A 14,974-nucleotide genomic window follows, 5' to 3' on the forward strand; every position below is an offset into this window, starting at 1 on the left:
TTCTTCTAAATTCCTGCCTAGTCTCGGCAGCCTCCTCATACAGCAAATTATCTTCCGAGGAAATAGTTAATCTTCACTGCACTCCCTCAGAAGCAAGGACAAAGTCTAAAAAATAAGGGAATGATGTACAATACTCAGGTGCAGTCTTGCCAAGATACCATATAATGGGAGTAAGACTCAAATCTCTCCTCATAAAAAAGAATAAACCATTTACCTTCCCAATTGCTTGCTGCACCTATGTGTTAACTTTTAGTGACTTTACACAACTCGGGGGAGATTATTCCCGTGATCAACATGCTTATTACTGTACATTTTCATTTACAATTTTGGAGAATCCAAAAATCTTTGGATGCTAAAATTTGAAATAAGAACAGAAAATGCTGGAAACACTCGGTAGGTTAAACAGCATGTGTGGAAAAAGAAACAGAGTTAATATTTCAGACTGAAAACTCTTTCTCTTTCCACAATTCCTATCTGAGCTGAAGGTTTCCAGCATTTTCAGATTTTTTTTGCCTATCATTATGGTCCTTCAACCACTGAAGACTCTGACCTCCGTGTAACAATTACTGCAGGTACTGATGCTTCTGCAGGTACTGATTATTGGATAATCCAATGTACTGGTTAATGTAATAAACCCTATTTATGACCTTGGATTTATTTATTATAGTGTTCTTTCTTGTTGTAATTATGTTATTATGCACTGATTATAATGATGTGAAGCTTAATGTGATCTCTCATGGCTGTTGTAATCTGTTAACTGGTCACTGTAAAGCATCTCTTTTATAGAATCTAGGATGGTATAGAAGCTGGGATGTAATGTTAAAATTGTACAAGGCATTGGTGAGACCAAATCTGGAGTATGGTGTACAATTTTGGTCGCCCAATTATAGGAAGGATGTCAACAAAATAGAGAGAGTACAGAGGAGATTTACTAGAATGTTGCCTGGGTTTCAACAACTAAGTTACAGAGATAGGTTGAATAAGTTAGGTCTTTATTCTCTGGAGTGCAGAAGGTTAAGGGGGGACTTGATAGAGGTCTTTAAAATGATGAGAGGGATAGACAAGAGTTGATGTGGACAAGCTTTTCCCTTTGAGAATAGGGAAGATTCAAACAAGAGGACATGACTTCAGAATTAAGGGACAGAAGTTTAGGGGTAACATGAGGGGGAACTTCTTTACTCAGAGAGTGGTAGCGGTGTGGAATGAGCTTCCAGTGGAAGTGGTGGAGGCAGGTTCGTTGGTATCATTTAAAAATAAATTGGATAGGCATATGGATGAGAAGGGAATGGAGGGTTATGGTATGAGTGCAGGCAGGTGGGACTAAGGGAAAAAAAGTTGTTCGGCACGGACTTGTAGGGCCGAGATGGCCTGTTTCCATGCTGTAATTGTTATATGGTTATATGGTGATGGGAAGGTGGAGGTGAAAAAAATGGGATTAGTGTAAATGGGTGTTTGATGGTTAACATGGATCTGTTGGGCCAAAGGGCCTGTCTCTCTTCTGTTTCACTCTGACCATGAAACCATTTCCATTTATTTTCCAATGCATGCTACTGCCTCCAACCCACTTGTCATCCCAGCTTGGACATACATTACCTTTCTTTGCCACTGCTGGGACCAAATACGGCAATTTCTACCAAAAGGCACAGATATTATCAAAAGCAATAAAGTTCAGAAGGACATATTTAGTCCACCAGTCATGTGGTGCCTTCATTGAAGGGCACTACTTTTTTTTTTTTTCTTCAAAAATCCTATAATTTCTCCCTTTTTCAAGTACATTCTTCAAACTTACAATTGTATCTGATTGCGTACCCGATCTTGACATCTTAAGATACAATTCCCTTCTTCAGGGTCTCACCCGAAACGTTGCCTATTTCCTTCCATGGATGCTGCCTCACCCGCTGAGTTTCTCCTGCATTTTTGTCTACCTTCGATTTTCCAGCATCTGCAGTTCCTCTTAAACATACAGAAACAATCTAATAATTTCTGCTTCTGGAACCATTTTTTATCGTATTAGCTAAGTACAATGTATTTGTTTTCTTTATGCAAAACTTGGTCAATCTCAACGTTATTGTTTAACGGCTTTCGATCAAGAGGTTTTGGATACCTAACCTCAGTACATTAAAGGCGCTTTACAGAAACAAGTTGTTGTTGTTGTTAACCACATTAAAGGGGAGGTGCGCTGGAGGCGCTGTTTGCCGGGCGCTGTGATTGTGCACTGCAGAGCCGGTGCGGTCCCTTTAAGAGGTTACCTGGCGGTTGCACCTGGCTGGCGGAAAGGGTGACGCTGGATCCGGCCGGGACACACCTAGAGGAAGGCTGGGAGGCCGCGAGACATCACCGAGTGCCCAGGTAAAAGTGAGAGAGCGCGGGGAACCGGGTGACACACCCTCCCTCGGCTGTGTAGCGCGATTGCTCGGCTGAGCCCGGGTCGGGCCTAGAAGGAGAGGCGCAGCCTGGGGCTCGGCTACCAGGAAGAAGTGGGGCATCTGCGACTTGCCGGATCTGGGCGAGAGTTACTCAGCGGCTGGGCGTCGGGTCAACCAGGCCAGGATCCAGCTGGGTAAATACTGGTACTAGTTTGGTAACAGTTAACTTGTTGGGTACCGTGATACCTAGCTGTGTAAAGGGACGATTTAGCCATAGTGATAACTATTTTGTTGACATAACCAGCCTAGAAGGTAATAATTATGTTAATAGTGGTTTGAGCACGTGAACTATGTTGGTGACCAGGTAAAAGTGATATGTCGGGGTTTCAAGGGTTAATTTTGTGGGGAATTTGGTTATTACAAGAACATTTTGAGAGACTGGAATGATTGGGAAGTCTGTTTCCTCAGTGAAAGTGAAGAGAATCTGGATCTATCTTCCTTAATGGCCCTTTTCTCGTCTATGGCTGCCCGCTCGAAGGGTGAGGGGAAACTGGCGGTCAGTAGGAGTTTCGAAGGTGGAAGATACGTCTGGGAACTCGTGAACTGTGGTTCTATGTTCACTTTGCTATGTGTTATGCGTTGTATGTTTGCGTTTTTTATTGGTTTGTAGTTAGTGGTTTGATTGTTTCTAATGTTGGCTCATTGCCTCAGACGGCTGTAGCCGTCTGGAGGTGGATGAGGGGAAAAATTGAAATGGTTTCCTGATTTGGGCCATTAAAGACTCCTTCAGACAACGAAGTACTTGTGTCTGTGAATGGCTTGGGTGGGCCCTGACACCACCAGGAGGGGGCAGTGCTGGGTTAGGTGCTCTTCTGCTCTCAGGGAGTGGCCCAATAGGACATGGTGTGTCTCTTTCCCACAACTGTGCTACTAAAATTGGGGCTACAGTGTTATGACATTATAATGTTGTGATACTGCTTATGACTAAATTACTTTTGCACCCATTAATGTTAGACATATAAATGCATGTGTCCAAGCTTGTCTGAGTTTTGGCAAAAGTGCTGAACTATTGTAAAATGCCTCGTGTAAGATACAGCTTGTGTGTATGTTCTCAACTAGGAATTCGGAAAATGAAGTGAAATGCAACGTATCCTAAAGACACAGGAGTAGAATTGGGCTGATGAGTCTGCTCTGCCATTTGATCAAAGCTGATCTATCTTTCTCTCTTAACCCCATTTCCCTGCCTTCTCCCCATGAACCTTTGACCTTCCTAACCGAGAACCTGTCAATCTCAACCTTTAAAATAGCCAATGTCTTGGTCCCCACAGCTGTCTGTGGCAATTAATTCCACAAATTCACCACCTTCTAGGTAAAGATAAACCTCCTCATCTCCATTTTGATGGTAGATCCTTTTTTTCCAGAGGCTGTGCCTTTTGGTTCTAGACTCTCCCATTACTGGACACATCCTTTCCATGTCCAATCTATCTAGGCCTTTCAATATCTGGAAGGCTTCAATGAGACCCCCCCCTCGTCTTTCTAAACTCCAGCTAATGCAGGCCCAGAGCCTTCAAATGCTCCATGTACTTTAATGCAATCATCCCTGGAATCATTCTCATAAGCCTCTTCTAGGCCCTCTCCAAATCCAAGACATCCTTCCTCAGATATTAGACAAAAAAATGGTGAAGCAACTCAGCGGGTGAGGCAGCATCTATGGAGAAAAGGAGTAGGTAACTTTTTCGGGTTGAGACCTTTCTTCAGACTGCAGACCTTTTTCTGCGGTTCCTTCTTAAACACTTCCTCAGATATTTATTATTTATCTGTGCACGGCTTGATTATATTCATGTATAGTCGTTTTTGACTGAATAACATGCAAACAAGCTTTTCACTGTACCAAAGTACACATGACAATAATAAACTAAACTAAAAGAATATGGGGCTCAAACCTGTTCACAATATTTCAAATGTTGCCTTGCCAGCGCCTGATAAAGCCTCAGCATTACATACCTGCTTTTATATTCTAGTCCCATCAACATGAATGCTAACATTGAATAGGTGAAGAAGAAACACCTCTGCTAGTGCTTTCAGCTGAAGGACATTGGAACACTTGAAATATAACAGTGACCACACCCTCAAAGTAATGTAAAGAGCAATGTAATAATCTAAACTTCATTAATTACTCTTTGGAATCTGGATGCAGTTGGTTGCCTGCCTCTAATTGACTTTAAGATGATGGAGAGCCGCCATCTTGAATTGCACCTGCCTCTTGACAAAGCTGTTGGGCAGATATGATTGAAACCGAGTGGTGAAGTTCAAATTTGGGTGGTGTGCAATTTGAAGAGGAAACTGCAGATGTTGTTCCTGTGTGCCTCCTCCATGGATGCGAACATATTTGGGAGATGCTGTTGGTTTTCCTATAGTGCGTTCTGTAGATGGTGCTCACTTCAGCCAGTGTGTATCAGTAGAAGGACTTAACATTCAAGGTGCTGGATGGAATCAGTCAAGCAGATTTTGTTCTGGATAATGTCTGGTGTTGTTGGAGGATGCCCTTATCCATCAAGTGCTACATATTCCTGACGTGACTTGTAGATGGTGGAAAGGTATTGGCATATCAAAAGGTGAGTCAATTAGCACATGATACCCACCTTTCATCTGCCTTTGTGGCTGCAATATATGTGGCTGCTCCAGTTTATTTTTTGATCAGTGGTATTCGCCAGAATGTTAATGATGGGTGACTCAGTAATACCACATGTCCTGACGAAGTGTGAACTCATGAGTAAATTGTTGTGTAAATGTCTCCTTCTGACAATGCCTTTCATTAGTTTATTAGTGATTGAGTAGAGTGGGCAGTAATTAGCTAGATGTAATTTGTTCTGTTATTTGCAAAGAGGCAAAGCTAGTTTAGAAACAAGTCTTTAGCTCTGTAGCAATGTTGTTGTCGTGTCATGTAGTCTTTGTTGCTCACAGTTGTTTCTTGATACTGTGTAGAGTGATTTAAATTGGCTGAAAATGTGGAAGTGGTGCTAAAGCCCCAGATATCTGTGATCTATATCAATGATTTGTTCGAGGATCCCTAATCAAAGCACATTTCTAAGTTTGCAGATGATATTGAGGAATTTTGAATATTGAGTGGAATATCAAAAGGCTTCACTTGTATAAGCTGAATGAGTGTTTAAGAACATGGGTAGTTGGTGCAGAAAGTTGAAAAAGAGGTTTTGTGTTTTGCAAAGAACAGAAAAGTAAGCTTTTTAAAAAGAAAAATGGTGACTGACTGGTGAAGATTGTTCAAGGTTCCTTGTTCATAAGTCACTGAGCTAACTTATGGTGAAGTGTGTGATTAGGAAAACAAAAAAGCAAACCGCCATAGGAACTCAGCAGGCCAAACTGCATCTGTGAAGGGAAATAGACAAACAACGTTTTGTGTCGAGACCCTTAAGACTGTCGTTACTGAGAGAGGATTTGAACAGAGTAAAAATGTCTTCCAGTTGTTACAGGGGACCTCAATGAAGCCGTGCGTGGAATGTTGCATATAGTTTTGGCGCCTTACTTAAAGATGTACTTGTGTAGTGGGAATACAATGAAGATTCAACTGCCTGGTTCCAGGGATGGTGGGTTTCCACACAAGGAGACATTAAGTTACAACTGCATTCTCTAGAATTCAGAAGAATGAGAAATAATGTAATTAAAAATTACAACATTCTTACAAGGCTTGAGAAAGTGGACGTGGGAAGGATTCCCCTGGCTGAGGATTTTGAGCTTAGAACCAAGGGTCAGAGTTTCAGAATAAATGGTGGATTAATACTTCACACAAGGTACTGAATCTTTTGGAATTCTCTACCTTAGACAGTGGAGGTTCAGCATTTGGTTGCATTCAAAGTAGAGATTGAAAAAATGTTGGATACTGAGGGATATGCTTGACAGCTCCCTGTGGTAACGATCAGTCAAAGTCTGCAGAAGGGTCTCTAGCCGAAATGTCACCCATTCCTTCTCTGGAGAGATGCTGTCTGTCCCGCTGAGTGACTCCAGCATTCTGTGCTTATTTTTGGTGTAAACCAGAATCTGCAGTTCCTTCGTACACATGATGAATGACTGAGTGGGTTTAGTTCTGGTGTTCTATGTTTGGGTCTTATTAAAAGTCTAGATTACTAACTTAATTTAAATTCCACAAATGCCATGGTGGAATTTGGATTGGACTCTCCAGATTGTTAGTTCAAACATCTAGCTTACTAACACCTGATGTGCCTATTTTTTATAGGATAAATAATAGAGCATTGCAGTTTCTGGAGAATGTTTGTAGGTCTAAGCAAAATGTGCCTAAAAAGCTGCCTGCAATAGGTGTAGATATTTCTGTTCCTTGACTGAATAGAAACTGAACTAGGTCATTTTCATCCCTTGTGCTCCTTTATTTCTAGTTAAGGGTCATGATAAATTGAAAAGTAGGGCATGCAAAGTAGCAAGTCTAGTGTTAAAACAGAGCACTGAATTTTTTTCAGGATCTAGCAGTGAAAGACTGCTGCTCAAAAAGGTGAATAAATTGATTTTGATAGAACTTGCATATACTGTAAAAATGTCAATGGATATATTAAAAATGAAAGGAATGGGCAAAGTTAGGTAAGGACCTCTAGAAAATGGGGCTTAATTAATATCGGGAAACAAGATAACAATGTAACATTGGGGGGGGGGGGGGGGGGGGGGGGTCAGCAATGATACATTGATGTTCTCCCTTTCAAAGCGAGCATAGAAAGCATTAAGCTTTTACGGGAGTGTTGGATTGCTATCACTTGAACTACTACTTGGTTTGCCCATACCCATATAGGATGTAATAGCAAGCCCTGCTACATCTGCCGAATGACCGACTGATCCTGCAGTTTAGATCGAAAGCGCCTGCTTTTCTGATGGACTGTATAAGATCGTGTCTAGTCTTGTATGACCTGTATTGCCAGACATAAATGCCCAAGTTTTTCTTATGGTTGTCAAGACTGATCTCACTGAGTGTATGTGTAGGAAAGAACTGCAGATCTGTTATAAATCGAAGGTAGACACAAAATGTTGGAGTAATTTCAGCAGGTCAGGCAGTATCCCTGGAGAGAAGGAATGGAGAGTAGGAAGTAGGGGTTGGTGAAAACGCTGCATTAGTGGAGGCTAGGGAGGGAAGAGGGGCTTGTGAGGAATTGTGGATGAAGTGGGGGGTCGGGGTGGTGGCTCAAAAGAATGAGGGATGTGGGGGGTGTTTTGGAGTTTAGCAGAAGTGACATGGTTACTGGTAGACAAGGGTAGTAGGACCATTTTGCAGGCCATATGTTCATTGTATTTCCCACAAAGCTTGGCAGGTCCTGACCAAGAGCCTAGGATGTGTATTCTGATGAGTCATATGGGTTGGGTTGTATTGGCCAGACACAGACTATATCCAGTTTATCATGGTATCTTTTTAGCATTATCCTCTTTATTTGATGTTTCACCCCTGAACAGGTGTGCAGTGGGTTTGCTATATTTAATGCAACAGTCAGTCTGGTATGGAATAAAACTTGCAAGCTTTCACGCTTGCGAGGGTCCCAAAGGTACAGTAAAAGGACTAACTTGTCGGTCCTCCTGATTTTTGCTTGGTCTTGCTCTGCACATTTGGGTACCGTGTTTACTGAAATGATTATACGTCAAAATAACTCAGTGGGCCAGGTGGCATCTCTGGAGAGAAGGAATAGGTGACGTTTTGGGTCGAGACCCTTCTTCAGACAGATCTAAAACGTCACCTATTATTTTTCTCTAGTGATACTGCCTGACCTACTCCAGCATTTGTGTCTATCTTCGGTGTAAACCAGCAAGGAGGACTTTGGAACTGTGAAAATGTGATCTAACTTAATACAAAAACGAATTTCTGTCAGCATGGTTAAGACTGAGTATACTGCTGACTTGGTCCTTCACTTTAAATCCTGAGCTAAGATCTGGTCCTATAGATATTGTTTGTTAGCAGGGCACATCTACCACCTGGAGTTGCTCAGTGACTAGTTCAGAGCAAGGGCTACGATAAAGACCGTTTCAGAGACTTTGACACAAAGGCGGAGCCTTTTCAGCCAGAGGTGGCATTGGCAGTCGAAAGTGTGAATGTCTGTGATCAGATGAAGTAGAGGACTGCATAAGAAGGTAAACTGGGGGAGGGGAAGAGGGGAGTGGAACAATTTGCAGATACACTATTGGGGGGGAAAAAAATCAGGATTGGGGTACGGTCAGAAAGTGATTAGACAATAGGGTAAGTTTTGAGACCTGGGTTAGTTGAGGTTGATTACTCGATAAGAACCACTGTAGAACAGTTAGGCAGAAAAGATTTGGGTGAATTGCAATTTATATTGGGTGGTAGGTCAGTCAGGAACGTAGCAAGAAGCATGGGCGAGTTTTGATATTCTTTAGCTTATCTCGGTCATTGTAGCAGAGGAAATGAATTGGAAGCTCAGTATTGAGGTTCTAGTGCAAATGCTGTTTCATTTGTGCCTAGATATATTGTTTCTGTGATCTTAATTTATCACCTTAAAATCATTCCCAACCTTGATTATAACTTTGTAAATGCCATGCAGCTGAGAGAATCTTTATTTCATCGGCTTTTTGCTTTTTTAGTAGTGAAGTATAAAAATGGCATGCGTTGTGAGCAGCCCTGAGTTGTATGTCAGTGATATATGTGTTTTTCTGTACTTGCCACACAACTAATGTGCAAATACTGTTGCTTGGTGTCATCAAGGCTTGTTCTAACCTGTATAGTTTCACTTGTCTGGTGAGAAATTTGTAATCTGGGTTTCTGGCATCTGCGACTTTGGAAATTATTTTGTTTTTACTCTGGAAATGTACCAACAATTTATTACTAATGTGGTACTTTGAAATGCTTTCCTTTTGGTTTAAATCAAATGCCTCTTTTAAAATAACAATGCGTTTGGGCCAAATATTTTTTTTATATGGAACAACTGTAAACTCCGTGTAAGGGTTGTTGTACCTTGTTGACCAGTTACAACTGCAGCATTTATATGTTCCTTCGTGATACCTGATCAGAATGTACAGAATCTGCTTTGCCTTGGTTATTGTCAATGGGCCCTTTCATTGAAGATTTTTACTTTAAGAGCATTCGTCTACATTTAAAGACCAGCATAGGTAGGAAAATCTGAACCCTATACTGCTTTTCCTAGCAGAGTACTGATGCAGTACAAACCATAATGCACAATTTCTGGAGTCAATTATAAAAGATGAAATTTCCAGTAAATGCCTGATTTTTTTTATTTTATTTTTTTTAACAGTTGTATTTAATGATTTAATTGTCAGTAACGGTTCAGTGTGCCCTATTAAGTTTGAATGATTTCAGACAGAATTTTGTGTTGGTTACGTGATTTCATTTGATGGCAAGGAAGCTTCAAATGACCTCAGAATGCTTAAGTTGGACTTGCCTTCCTGTATCTTGCTGTGATAGGGTCGGTGGAGAGAATTCCTTTCAGTAATGAGGCCCACTTTAGTTTAGTTTATTATCATGTGTACTGAGATGCAGTGAAAAGCTTTTTTTTTTGCATACTATCTAGTCAGTGGAAAGACTGTACAAGAGTACAATCGAGCCATCCACAGTGTACAGATATAGGACAAAGGGAATAAGATTTAGTGCCAGTTAAGGCCAGATTAAAGATAGTCTGAGGCATTTCCAAAGAGTTTGATGTTTTGTAGAAACTAGGTGCAGGAGTAGGCTATTTGGCCCTTCGATCCAGCACCGCCATTCAGAAGGCAATGGAGGCCGATTCCCTGGATGCTTTCAAGAGAGTTAGACAGAGCTCTTAAAGATAGCGGAGTCAAGGGATATGGGAGGAAGTAGGAACGGGGTACTGACTGTGGATGATCAGCCATGATCACAGTGAATGGTCTACTCCTGCACCTATTGTCTATTGTCAATATGATCATGGGCGTTCCTGCTTTTTCCCTGCATCCCTTGATTCCGTTAGCCCTAAGAGCTATATCTAACAAACTCTCTCTTGGAAACAAACTCAGGACCACTCTCTATTTGGTGATAGGATGTTTCAGTTGCCTGGGAAGAAACTGTCCCTGAATCAGGAGGTGTTTGTTTTCACACTTCTATACCTCTTACCTGATGGAAGAGGGGTAAAGAAGGAGTGCGCAGGGTGAGACACGTCCTTGATTACGCTGGTGGCCTTGCCGAGGCAGCATGTTGTGGATGGTCTATGCTGCGTCCGTAAATCTCTTCCATTTCTTGGAGTTTTGGATGGAGCTGTTCCCAAATCGTGCTGTGATACAATGCTTCTATGGCGCATCTGTAGAAATTGGTGTTGTTGGAGACACGGTGAACTATTTAAGCCTTCTATGGAAGTATAGGCGTTGGTGTGCCCAGGACAAGTTGTGGGTGATACTTTAAGGAACTTGATATTGGCTATAAATAAACTGGACGGACCTTCCATAGTTTTTCATTTTTAATTGAATGTATCTGCTGTGTTGCCTTTTGGTCCTGCAATGTGGCCAGTGTTTGTGAAAAAAGATCCCGTTGTATAACTATTGGAATTGTTGGGTTGTTACACTAACAAATGTGGTTACCTCTTTACAACTGGTAGCAAACATTAGTGTTTTTGCTACTTTCGGTGCAGGAAATGCCTCGCTGAGAAATTGGCGAGTCATTATTTTTCTCAATGTTGTAACCATGGCACAGACATGGTAAATTAACAACTCTGCAAATCGATTCATGATTAATCTTGAGTGAGTACGTGATAAGATTGTCCTACATTCAATTCTAATCCCAGTTGGCTGCTCATTACATTGCCCTGCATTCTTTTCCTGGATAAGTTTACCATTTGTGTTCGGTTGAATCATTTTCCTTTTATCCCAGAGAATATTTAACCTGGTTTAGCAGGGTTTCAACATCAATTATTTTTGTCCTTGTTAAAATAGAAAAATAATAGTTGAGCTAGTCGTAAAATTGGTGAATTTGTTGGTTGAAATGTTTGTGGACCGATGTCTATGATGGTGGAAAAAAACACTAGGTTCTGTGTCCATTTGAGATGTGAGAGAAAAATTATCATTTTTAACTGTCCCCATCCTTCATTTAGATGGAATCTTAAACTAGCTGAAGGCTAAAGTGTCAATGCAAGGTCCTAAGAAGGGTATCGACCCAAAACGTCGCCCATTCCTTCTCTCCAGAGATGCTGCCTCACCCGTTTTGTGCTTATCTTTGATTTAAACCAGCATCTGCAGTTCTTTCTTACACAAGGTCCAACTACATATTTTTGGAAAAGCAGCAGGTCACTTGACCTTTTAATCCTGCTCTACAGTTCAGTAAGCAGATCATATCTTGACCAGTCACCTGTCTTGGATCCTTTCCATTTTTTGCAGGATGGGTGTGTATACATCTTGGATTTGAAATTCTTCATTGGGCTGGCATTATTGCTTTCCGGAAGAGTTTTACGTTTCATCTCCCCTGTTCTTCAGAACGCCAAACTCCAATTTAACTTTTTCCCCACTATACCTGCTTCCATTAAACAATCAATCCATGCCCCTATTCCTTTCATTATCTTATAACATCAAGTGTGTTGCTACAACTTTGTAGGGTGTTTGAGGTCTTGCCTGGAGAACTTTCATTTCTATAGCCTCACAATTTGCAATACTCTAATGGGATGGAAGTGTCTTTTCATCCAATAAGAGATGATCTTCCACAAGACTCTGAAGAGGTTTGGTAGTCAGTGATTTGAGAATGGTATCCCTGGAAGGAGAATCCAGAATTGGAGGCATATCTTTAAAATAAAGGATCAACCACTTAAGAAATGAAGAATTTATTCTTCTGAAGTCAGTGAATTTGAGTTCTGTTGTAGTGAACTGTGGAGGATCAATCACCAAATATAAAGGCTGAGACAAAGACATTGTGGATTAGTGGGAAGATGTGTTAGAGTTGAAGTTGAGATGAAATAAGTTGTGATATAACTGATTGATAGAGCAGGGCATTTTTTGTGATTCTCTAGCACTGGGCAAGCAAATATTGCTTGATCAAATATGGCTTGCAGCTTTATTATTGTAGGATATTCCTAAACACTACAGGAATAAGAAAGGCTGCTCACATTGGTCAATGTGAAAGCAAAATTCCTCCAATAATTTAAAGCTACTTTTCCATTGCAACATGTTTGCTTTAATTTGATCATTCACAGTGCCTACCGGTTAGCTTTTACTCAGCATTTCAGATCAGTGGTCGATTATCTGAGGAGACGTCTCAATGAAGTGTTAGGAAGGAACTGCAGATGTGGGTTTAAACCAAAGATAGACACAAAATGCTGGAGGGACTCAGTGGGACAGGCAGCATTTTTGGAGAGAGGGAATGGATAAAGTTTCAGGTCGAGACCGTTCTTCAAACTGTTTCCTGGAAGGATAATCTAGAACTAGAGGGCAGGTCTTTAAAATAAGATCTTCAGTCTGAAGAAGGGTCTCGACCTTAAACATCACACATTCCTTCTCTCCAGAGCTGCTGCCTGTCTCACTAAGTTATTCCAGCACTTTGTGTCAATCTTAATGAAATGTTAACTGTTTCCTTCTCCACAGATGTTCCCTGACTTGGTGATTATTTCCACCATATTATTTTTGGATTGTGAAGATCTACCGAAGTTTGCTTTTATCTCCGCGGACTACTTAACTTTTTTTCCTTTGTATTGTTGAAGTCATTTCAATATCATCATAAAATGACTTTTACCATTTTTTTGTTCCTTGCAGACCTACATTATGCCCTACTAGTTTAAATTTGCACCTACAATTCATTCGTTTTTTTTAAGCGAGTTGTTGGTTAACCGAGGTCAATAGGTAGATAAGCAGCAGTTGGTGCATGTTGTCATGGCAGCAGAATTCAGATGTACTGGAGTCCGGACACAGTAGTGGGGAGCCAGGAAAGTGTTTAGAATTGTCACATCTTCGGGTGACAGTGGGCTGGATGAGCATTTCAAAAAATATGCTAAGGCTGGATGTATACAATATCATGAACTACAAAAAAAGACTTGATATTCAAAGGTATTTTATTAGTCATATTCACATACACCGAGGTGTAATGAAGTGAAATGCTTTTTGCCATTTTGCAGCACACAAAAAAAGAATACAGACATAACACCAATGAGAGTCTTAAACACAATGAACATCCCCCCACAATGGCTCCCACCATGAGGGAAGGCACAAAGTCCAGTCCCCAACCTCAGTTCACCCATAGTCGGGCCTATTGAGGCCTCCACAGTTGCCTCTACGGAGGCCCGATGTTCCTGGCCGTTCTCGCCGGGTGGTGGTACTCCGGCATTGGGAGAGTCCTCACAGCAGCATGGGAACCCTGGAACGGCCGCCTCCCTACTGGAGGCAGCGGCTTCCGAAGCCGACAAGGCCGCGCTGGATGGAGCTCCACAACTGGCGATCTTGTCGCGAGATCCCAGGCTCCTGGTGTAAAGTTCGGCGCCACCGCCCGCAGCTGGTCGCTCCACAGCTCCGCTATGTTGTTCCCGGCGGTCTCAGCTCACCAGAGCTCCAGCGCGGCGACCCAGGCAAGGCATCGCCCGCTCCATGATAGCGCTCCAGCGCTATGACATCGCCGAAGCCGAGGTTCTGGGCGGTCCGCGACAGGAAACGCCGCTCCAGGCCCGCTGGTAGGCCACGAGGACGGGTCGAAGCTGCAGCCCGGAAAAAAGGTGCCTCTCCGACCAGGTAGGGACCCTGAAAGGCAGTTTCCCCCCCCCCCCCCCCCCCCCCCCCCCCCCCCCCCCCCCCCCCCCCCCACACAAAAAAGTCTAGACCTCCAAACAAAACACTTTAACTAACTAAAAATAAAAATAAAACGGTGAAAAGACAGTTTGGATATACATGATTATTGGAGAGCAACTAGAATTTGTGCCCTGTGGATTACCTTATGGTTTACAGAAATAAAGACGGAATGCTGGAAGCATGTGGGTACCGTCTGTAGATGCTGTTTTTAGAAATGTTTCCATTGCTTTGGTTTCATTAGAACAAAGGATACATTATATAATTTGCAGTCGCCCTGCCCTGCTGGATCTCTGCTAGCCCATGAAGCTAAACATGGACTTAAGCTGATCTATAATGCTCCCAGGTGACCGATACAGTTGCATATCCCCGATGAGTTCAAAAATGAAGCATGGTTGTGGGATAGAGGTTGGGAAGAGCCAGTTTCTGAGTGAGAATCAAGCTTGTCGTCCTGAAGTGTATATTTAGTATTATAAAGGCAGTATTGCACAAATGATTTAAACCTCTTGAGTGTATGTAGATTTAATTTTGGACTGTTTTGTGTTCTTAAAGTGTGCTAAGTTGTGTATTTGCTTGTTCACCAAAGTTATTTGGACTTTAAACCAATAGAATTTATTGTGATTCTTCACTTGGATTTGAAATGATTGACCCGCAGGTGAATTTTAGCTTTATAGACAATGTAACCCTTGCCTACCTAAACCAGCATTGACCTTTAACAGGCATATGGGTTACTAGGCCTGAGTGGATGTCTGGTCAACTACTCTAGCTCTTGTCAAGTACTTGGTTTTGTGTTATATAGTCAAGGTTTGATTATATGCAAAATTCTTAAGGGGTTGGACAGGCTAGATGCAGGAAGATTGTTCCCGATGTTA

General features: G+C 41.8%; 1 protein-coding gene across 2 annotated transcripts in view; it reads left to right on the plus strand.

The window, feature by feature from the left end:
* Window positions 1–2,192: 2,192 nt before the first annotated feature.
* Window positions 2,193–14,974, plus strand: part of llgl2 (LLGL scribble cell polarity complex component 2) — an 85,262-nt gene continuing 72,480 nt past the window's right edge. Inside the window, exon 1 of one of the 2 annotated variants that reach the window (XM_055654027.1) lies at window positions 2,193–2,349. The gene's annotated coding sequence lies outside the window, so the exon portion shown is untranslated. The other variant, XM_055654028.1, reaches the window with a different exon arrangement.

The sequence above is a fragment of the Leucoraja erinacea genome, chromosome 23 (assembly GCF_028641065.1).
Source record: "Leucoraja erinacea ecotype New England chromosome 23, Leri_hhj_1, whole genome shotgun sequence".
Classification (NCBI taxonomy): domain Eukaryota; kingdom Metazoa; phylum Chordata; class Chondrichthyes; order Rajiformes; family Rajidae; genus Leucoraja; species Leucoraja erinaceus.